Genomic DNA, 8,299 nt, shown 5'->3' on the forward strand with positions numbered 1-8,299 from the left:
AAACTCACAACCTCATACTTGCTGGGCAGGCGCTGTACTGCTGAGCTACATACCCGGCCTGTGTTCCTTTTTATTTCTGTGTAGTATTCTACAGTCTGGATAGACTGTAGTTCTTTTAACCATTCTTCCCTTAAAGGACATCTGGTTAGTTTCCAGTCTGGAACTTTTACAAATAGAATTATGAACAATTGTATACAAGCTCCTGCATGAAAATAAATCTTCATTTCTCTTGAATAAATGCCTGGGAGTGTGACTTCTGCATCATATAGTAAATGTATATATTTTTTCTTTTTTTCAAAAACTGGCAAACTGTTTTCCAAAGTGGGCGGCTATGACATATTATGTTCCTTAGCAATGTATGAGCGACTCAGTCTCTCTGCAGCCTTGCTGGTGTTTTGGTGTTTAGCCTATTTTATGTGTGTAGACGTGTGCATGCTTACGTGTACGTGGTGCTGGGGACTGAACCCAGGACCTTGTGCATGCTGAACAGGGACCTCTACCTCTCAGCTATACCTCAGCCCAATTTTAGCTGTTTTGATAAGTGTGTGGTAATACCTCATTATAACTTAATTTGCATTTTTCTAATGGGTAACTGTCAAATATCTTCTTACATGTTTGTTTATCATCTCTATAGTCTTTTTTTTTCTTTTCTTTCTTATTTATTTATTTGGGGGATGTTTTTTGAGATGAGGTGTCTCCCATGTTGGCCAGATTCATCTTAAACTTCTGGGCTCAAGTTGTGATGGAAATATTTTTAAAATTTCAAAATCAACTAATAGTCTGGCATCATATTAGGACAAAATAAGATCATGCAGCTCACCACGGAGCTCATCTGTTATACTCACTCCACCTTGACTGACTGCACCAGAGATAACCTGACCCACCTCAGTGTGACCGCACCCCGCTGCACAACCTGTACTTTCCAGCCCCCAAACATGCCCTGTTGGCTAATTTGTTTCAAGGGCTTTCTGCTCAGCAATGATGCATAACTGATGCTACCCAATAAAAATTCATCACAGTTTTAAGCTTTTGTATCTCCTGCTTGCAAAACCTATATAAACAAAGCCCAAAGCCCATTCTGGGCTGGCGCTTTGGGAGTGAGTTCCCAAGGGCCTGCAGGTGTAATAAAGTTGATTGCCTTCCAACTCCTAGGTGTAGAGCGTTTTCCATTCAGTTGGGCACTAGGTTCCATAACAAAGTGATCCTCCTGCCTCAGTCTTATGAGTACCTGGGACTAATGCATGCACTACTGTGCCTCACTGTTATATTTTCTCTTTGATGAGATGTCTGTACACGTCTTTTGCCCATTTTCTAATTAGATTTCTTAAATGCTGTCCTGTGAGTTATATATGTATTCCTGATACAAAGCCTTTGTTGAACACGCAGCTTACAAATATCTTCTCCCAGATCAAAGAGGATATCAGAAAATGGAAAGATATCCCTTGTTCTTGGGTAGGAAGAACCAATATAGTGAAAAGAGACTTCCAAAATTGTTATACAGATTTAATAGAATCTCAATCAAAATACCAGTAGCATACCTCACAGAATTAGAGAAAACAATCCTAAAATTTATTTGGAACCAGAAGAGACCTAGACTAGCAAAAGCAATTCTGGGCAACAAAGGCAAGACAGGAGGCATCACTGTCCCTGACTTGATAGTTTTTTGTTTTGTTGGCTTTTTGAAACAGGGTCTCTCCGTGTAGTACAGGCTGGCCTTGAACTCACTAACCCAGGCTGACCTCAAACTCTCAGTGATCCCCCTGTCTCAGTCTCCTAAGTGCTAGGATTACAGGCATGTGCCGCAATGCCTGGCTCACAATCCCTGATTTGAAATTATACTACAAAGCCACTGTGATAAAATCAACATGGTACTGGCAAGAAAAAAAAAAAAAACCACCAAAAATCAGACCTGAGGATCAGTGGATTTAATTTTTTTTAAAAAAAAAAAGGATCAGTGGAACAGATTGGAAGGTGCAGAAACAACTCCAAACATACTCAACCACCTTATCTTTGACAGAGGAGCCAAACACATTCACTGGAAGAAAGATGGTCTCTTTAATAAATGGTGCTGGAAAAACTGGCTTTCCACATGCCAAAGATTAAAACTAGACCCATATCTTTCACGATACACTAAATTAAAATAAAAACGGATCAAAGAGCTAAACATCAAGACAGAAACATTAACTCTGCTGGAAGATAGAATAGGTAGAACTCTTGAAGACATTGGTGTAAGCAAAGACTTTATGAACAAGATCCCAGTCACACAGGAAATATCACGAAGATCAACAACTGGGATCTTATTAAAAAGCTTTTGCACAGCAAAAGAAACCACCAACAGAGTGAAGAGACAACCCACAGTGTGGAAAAAAATTTGCCAGCTGTTCCTCAGACCAAGGACTACTATCTAGAATATATAAAGAACTCAAAAAAGTCACAAAATGGGTGGTCTTTTTCTTCTTTCTGCATCATGGAGGAGATAATTTGAGGGGACACAGGAAGTTATTTACCTCTTCAAAGCATTCTCCAGCAGTATCCATCTCATGAATCAGCTCCTCACGCAGATGATGGCATGTTTCCCGAGAGATCAAACAGTCACTGAGTAATCTGTCCAGGCAATTCACCACTTATTGATTTTGCCATAGCCACATTTGTAGATTAGTTTGTTTGCTGACTTCAGGCTTGGGCACCCCATATAATGCATAGTTCCACAGTCCTCAGCATGTTGACTGAAGCCTTCTTGAGCTTAATGAAGGTACCATTGAAGATCCGGAAGAGGTGAGGGAACTACAGCTCTTTGCAGACTTTTGGGCTCAGGCCACTGATGTCCCTGATCTTGATGACAGATACCAATTTGGACTCTGCAGGTACAGATCGAAGCTATCAGCTTTTCTCACCATCTCAGGCATTTGAATCTCAGTATATGCATCTATATTTCTCGGGATAGCACCGAGCATTTTCATAGATGAGCTTTCTCCTTGCCTTTCAAAGTATCTTGGGCAAACTTCTTTCTCAAATGCTTTACCTTCAGCTCTGCAAAATGTCTTAACTTTTTCTTGAGGGTTTCTGGCACAGAAGGAACCTTCTTTTTCTTCTCTTTGGCACCTTCCATGGTTCCAGCTGGAAAAGAGCTCCTGTGTTCTTGTCTATAGTTTTATAGTTTTAAATTTGCATTTAAGTCCAGGATTTTTCACTTTTTTTTTTTTAAGCAGGGCCTTGCTATGTAGTAGAGGCTGCCCTTGAACTCACCACATAGTCCAGGATGGCTCTGAACTCACAGTGATCCTCCTGCCCCAGCCTCCCAAATGCAGAGATTGCAGGCATGTCCCACCATGCCAGCTATGTTTTTCACTGTTTTTGTTTGAAATATGAGGTTTAGGATGAATTTCTTTCTATTTTGGCATATTGCTCCAGGATCATTTAGTAAAGATTATCTTTCTACCACTCTTTTACCACTTTAGCAAATACTAATTGGCATATTTGTAAGCATTTTTATGGATTCTCTTTTTTTGTTTTCATTTTTGTTTTTAAGACAAGGTCTCACTATGTAGTCTAGGCTGGCTTTGAACTTGCAACCTTCTTGCCTCAGCCTCTTGAGTGCTGTTATTACAGATATGTGCCACCACATTGTTTTAATTACTATAGCTACCTAGTTAACCTTAATACTGGGAAGCAAGCCAGCCTGGGCTACAGAGTGAGCTCAAGGCCAACCTGAACTGCACAGCAATATCCTGTCTCAAAAAGACCAAAAAAAAAAAGTACTGGGAAGCAATTCCGCTCACTTCATTCTTTTTCAAAAATTGTCTAGGCTATTCTTTTCCATACAAATTTTATTTATTTACTTATTTTTTGTCTTTTTGAGACAAGGTCTCAATATGCAGTTCAGGCTGGCCTTGAGCTCATTTTTTTGTTTTTCTTCCAGTACCAGGAATTGAACTCACGACCTTACACTTGCCAGGCAGGAACTGTGCTGCTGAGCTAAACCCCCAGCCCCCTTGAGCTCATTTTGTAGCCCAGGCTGGTCTCAGACTCACAGTGATCCTCCTGCCTCAGCCTCCTAAGCGCTGAGATTACAGGCATGCGCCACCACACCTGGCTTTCCATACAAACTTTAGACAGGTTTGTTTTTGTTTTTTTGAGACAAGTTCTCAAAAAACAAAGCTATGTGGTTCAGGCTGTCCTTGAACTTACTAAGTATCCTAGGCTGCACTTGAACTGATGGTGCTCGTCCTGCCTCAGCCTCATGAGTGGTGGATTACAGGTGTGTGCCATCACTCTCAGTTAATTTTTTTTTTTTAAATTGAGAACAACCTGTCTGTAAAAAAATCTATTTACAGGAATATTATTGTGCAACTACTCACAATATCTTGACATTTTGTGGTAAATCCAAGTAAGTCCTGGTTTTGCAACCTTGGACAGACTCTGATTTTCTAAGTTTGTCTCCATCATAAATGCTCACCCGGGCTACAATTCATCCTCCTGAGCACCGTGGTCTTCTGATGACATTTAATTGTCTGGTGAACTATCACTAACAAGCGAAAGAAAAGGATGTTACCACTGCAGTCTGAATTTCAGGTCAGCTTGGACTCTGCAAATCCTATTCATTCTCCACCCGGGGGGTCTGAGACTGCTGTTGCTCGATGAGAGCTGAGCTGTGAGATTCATCCTTGATAAGCTATGGAAATTCCGCCATCACCGCATCTGCCCTGGACTAGAGACGCCGAGCTCAGCCACCCTTGGAGCTGTCATCTCCTCGCTGAGATTCTGATAAGGGTTGTGTTAAAATGTGAGGTTGGGGGAAGACCAATTTAGGGGAGGTCGACATCTCTGTTACACTGAATTTTCCGGACCATGAACACCGTGTGTGTCTCCAAGGACTTAGTTTGCCTTTGATCTCTTTCATCGGTGTTTATAATGTTTTCATCATAGAGATCCTGTATATGTGATACTGGATTTAAACCTGAGTATTTTCTTTTCTTTGGAGCAATTTGGAAGGAGTGCCTTTTTGAGGAAGGCATTTGAATGGATCCCAGAGAAGTGAGAATGTAAGAGGAAACGTGAGGGCCAAGTTCCTGAGGCTTGGTACTTGTAAGGGCCGGTGAAAAAGCACAGCATGTGTCCAGTGGCCCGAGATTTAGAAAAAAAAAAAGAGCAACAATAAATGAAATCCAGGCAGTTTCCAGGGGTCAGTAGTGCCATGGGCAATTTCTGATGGTGAAATTGGAATTTTACTCGAAGAATAAGATACTGTCAGTCAGTTTTGAGCATAAGAATGAAGTGAGCCTGTGAAAAAGATGACTCTGGTACCGGGATGGAGACCTGGTACATTGAGGGAGACTAAGAAGGAACAGGATGTCCTTCCAGGAAGCCCTTTAGTGGTCCAAGTGACCAATGATAGTAGCTAAGATGAGAGTGGCAGCTGTGGAGGGGATGAGGAATAGAATCCAAAGTATATTTTGAAGATATGCCTGTCAATGTTTGCTGGTGATTGGTTGTGGGATGTTTAAAAATTCAAGGGTAACATCAAGGTTTTTGGCCTATGCACCTGGATGAATGGTGGTGCCATTTATGAAGAGATGAAGCTACTTTGCTAAAAACAGAATCGTCAGCCAGGTGTGGTGGTGCATGCCTGTAATCCTAGTACTTGGGAGGCCGAGGCAGGAGGATTGCCGTGAGTTTGAGACCAGCCTGAACTGTATTGTGAGACCCTGTCCCAAAAAAAAAAAAATAAAACAACAACAACTACTACTACAAAACAGAATTGTCTCTACCCAGAAAAGACCTGAAATCTGATATTACCGTGTATAATCACAGCCTGGCATAATACAAGATTCCCTTCCTTGGGCTGGGGATGTGGCTCTGTGGTAGGGTGCTTGCCTTGCATGCATAAGGCCCTGGGTTCAATCCCCAACATCACAAAAAGAAGGAAAAAAAAGGGGCTGGGGATTTAGCTCAGCGGCAAAAGCGCCTGCCTGGCAAGCGCAAGGTCGTGAGTTCGGTTCCCGGTACCAGAGAAAAACCACAAAAAAAAAAAAAAGATTCCCTTCCTCAAACCCACCATATTTCTAGCATGTTGGTGACTAGTCAAGCTCCCAGGAACCACTAGGGTAGCTCCAGAAGGATGCCAGAGATTAAAAAGAGAGACAGAGAGAGAGAGAGAGAGAGATGTGAAACTAACCTTGTGAAAGGACCAAGCTTTTCCATATAATATAAGCTTTTCCATATAATCACTCCATATAATCTTCATTAGACTCTTATTATAGCTTTTCATTTTTCTTTTCCACTAAATACATATTTCTCTTTTTTTTTTTAACAATTTGTACATTTAAAATCCAATGACATTAAATATGCACCGTTGTATAGCCATCAGCACTATCTATACCCAAAACTATTTTATTGTCCCCAACAAAAACTCTGTACCCATTAAACAATAACTCCTTTTCCCACCTTCCTCCCACCAGCTCTGGAAACTTCTATTCTACTTTCTGGCTCCTAGATTTGCCTATTCTAGGTCCCTCATTTCAGTGGAGGCATATAGTATCCTTTTGTATCTGTCTTATTTCACTAAATGTTTTCATGCTGTCCATGTTATATCATTATATCATTTGCTTTCTACGAGATAAATTTTGTTTATCCATGAATCTATCGGTAAGTGTTTGGATTATCTCCACCTTTTGACTACTGTGAGTGATGCTGCTATGAATGTTTTTGTACAAATATCTGTTCAAGTCCCTGCTTTCAGTTCTTCCAGATTATATACCCTGGAGTGGAAATGCTGAGTCACATGTTAATTCTTTGTTTCCAAAGGACCTACACTATTTTACATATTCATTGCAGTCCACTACAGTTCCAATTTTCCACACCTTTACCAATACTTGTTATTTCCTCTTTGTTTGTTTGAATTATAGTTAATCTAATAGACATGAAGAGGTATCTCATTGTAGTTTTGACCTGCATTTCTCTGCTGGGTAATGACTTCAAGCACCTTTTAATGTTCTTATTGGCTGTTTGTGTATCTTCTCTGGAGATGTGTCTATTCAAATCTTCGCCCTCTTTTTAATTAGGTTGTTTGATTGACATTATTGAGTTTAGGGAGGTTTTTCATGTATTCTGTATATTAGTACCTTATCAGATGTGAATTATGTGAATATTTTCTCCCATCCTATAGGTTGTCTTTTGCTTTATTGACACAAAAGTTAATTTTTAGCTGGGTGTCGTGGCTCACTGCTGTAATGCCAGCACTCAGGAGGCTGAGGCAGGAGGATCGTTGCAAGTTCGAGGCCAGCCTGGGCTTACAAAGTGAGCTCAAGGCCAGCCTGAACTGCATAGCAAAACCTTGTCTCAAAAAAAAGTTAATTTTTAATTTAATTTTTATTTTCTTGGTATTGGGGATTGGGTCTAGGACCCTGTGCATGCTAAGCATGTGCTCTACCAGTGAGCTACATGCCCAATCTCAAAAGTTCTTATTTTTGATAGAGTCTAGTTTATCTATTTTTTATTGCTTGTGCTTTTAGTATCATATCCAAGAAACCCAAAGTCATGCACATTTTTTGCAATGTTTTTGTTTAAGGGTTTTATAGTTTTAGCTCTCAAGTTTAGGACTTTGATCTATTTTGAGTTAATGTTTGTATATTGTGTGTTTTCACTTGTTTTGTGTTGCTATAAAAAAGACGAGGCCAGGAAAGTCATAAAGAACAGAAATTTATTTAGGCTGACAGCTCTGTCCACAATCTGCCGCCACATCATGCTGCACCATAATGTGGTGGATGACAGCACATGGCAGGAGCACTTGCTAGATGGAGAGGGAAGGTGTCTCAGGGTGACCTGAGAGTGGAAGCAAGAGAGCGAGCTAAGGAAGCCGAACCTGCTTCATAACAGCCTGCTCGATCCAATTCCACAAGACCTCACCCAGTCTCAGAGAACTAACCCAGCCTCTCAAGAAAAACAACATCTATTAATCTATTCATGAGGGTGGATCGCTCATGACTTCAAATGCTGCTTCAGGGCCCAAATACCTGAATACCATTATAGAATTATAGAATGAAGTCTCCATATGAGTTTTGGTAGTTTTGAAACCACATTCAAAATATAGCATCCTGCAAGGTAAGGGTACAACTTTGCTTCTGTGCTTGTGGATATTTAGTTTTGCCAGCATTACTTGTTGAAAAGACTGTTTTTTTTCCCTTAAATGGTATTGACACCTTTGTTGAAAACCAACTAACCACTAGGTATGGTGGCGTGGTCCTGTAATCCAAGCTACTTGGGAGGCTGAGGCAGGAGGATCAGAACTTTCAGCCAGCCC

At 40.7% G+C, this 8,299-nt stretch overlaps 1 pseudogene; it reads right to left on the reverse strand.

Moving 5' to 3' along the window:
* Positions 1-2,441: 2,441 nt before the first annotated feature.
* Positions 2,442-3,109, reverse strand: LOC102008312 (annotated as a pseudogene).
* Positions 3,110-8,299: the final 5,190 nt, after the last annotated feature.

Source organism: Chinchilla lanigera, unplaced genomic scaffold (genome assembly GCF_000276665.1).
Source record: "Chinchilla lanigera isolate Chin_1 unplaced genomic scaffold, ChiLan1.0 scaffold00078, whole genome shotgun sequence".
In the NCBI taxonomy this organism is placed as follows: domain Eukaryota; kingdom Metazoa; phylum Chordata; class Mammalia; order Rodentia; family Chinchillidae; genus Chinchilla; species Chinchilla lanigera.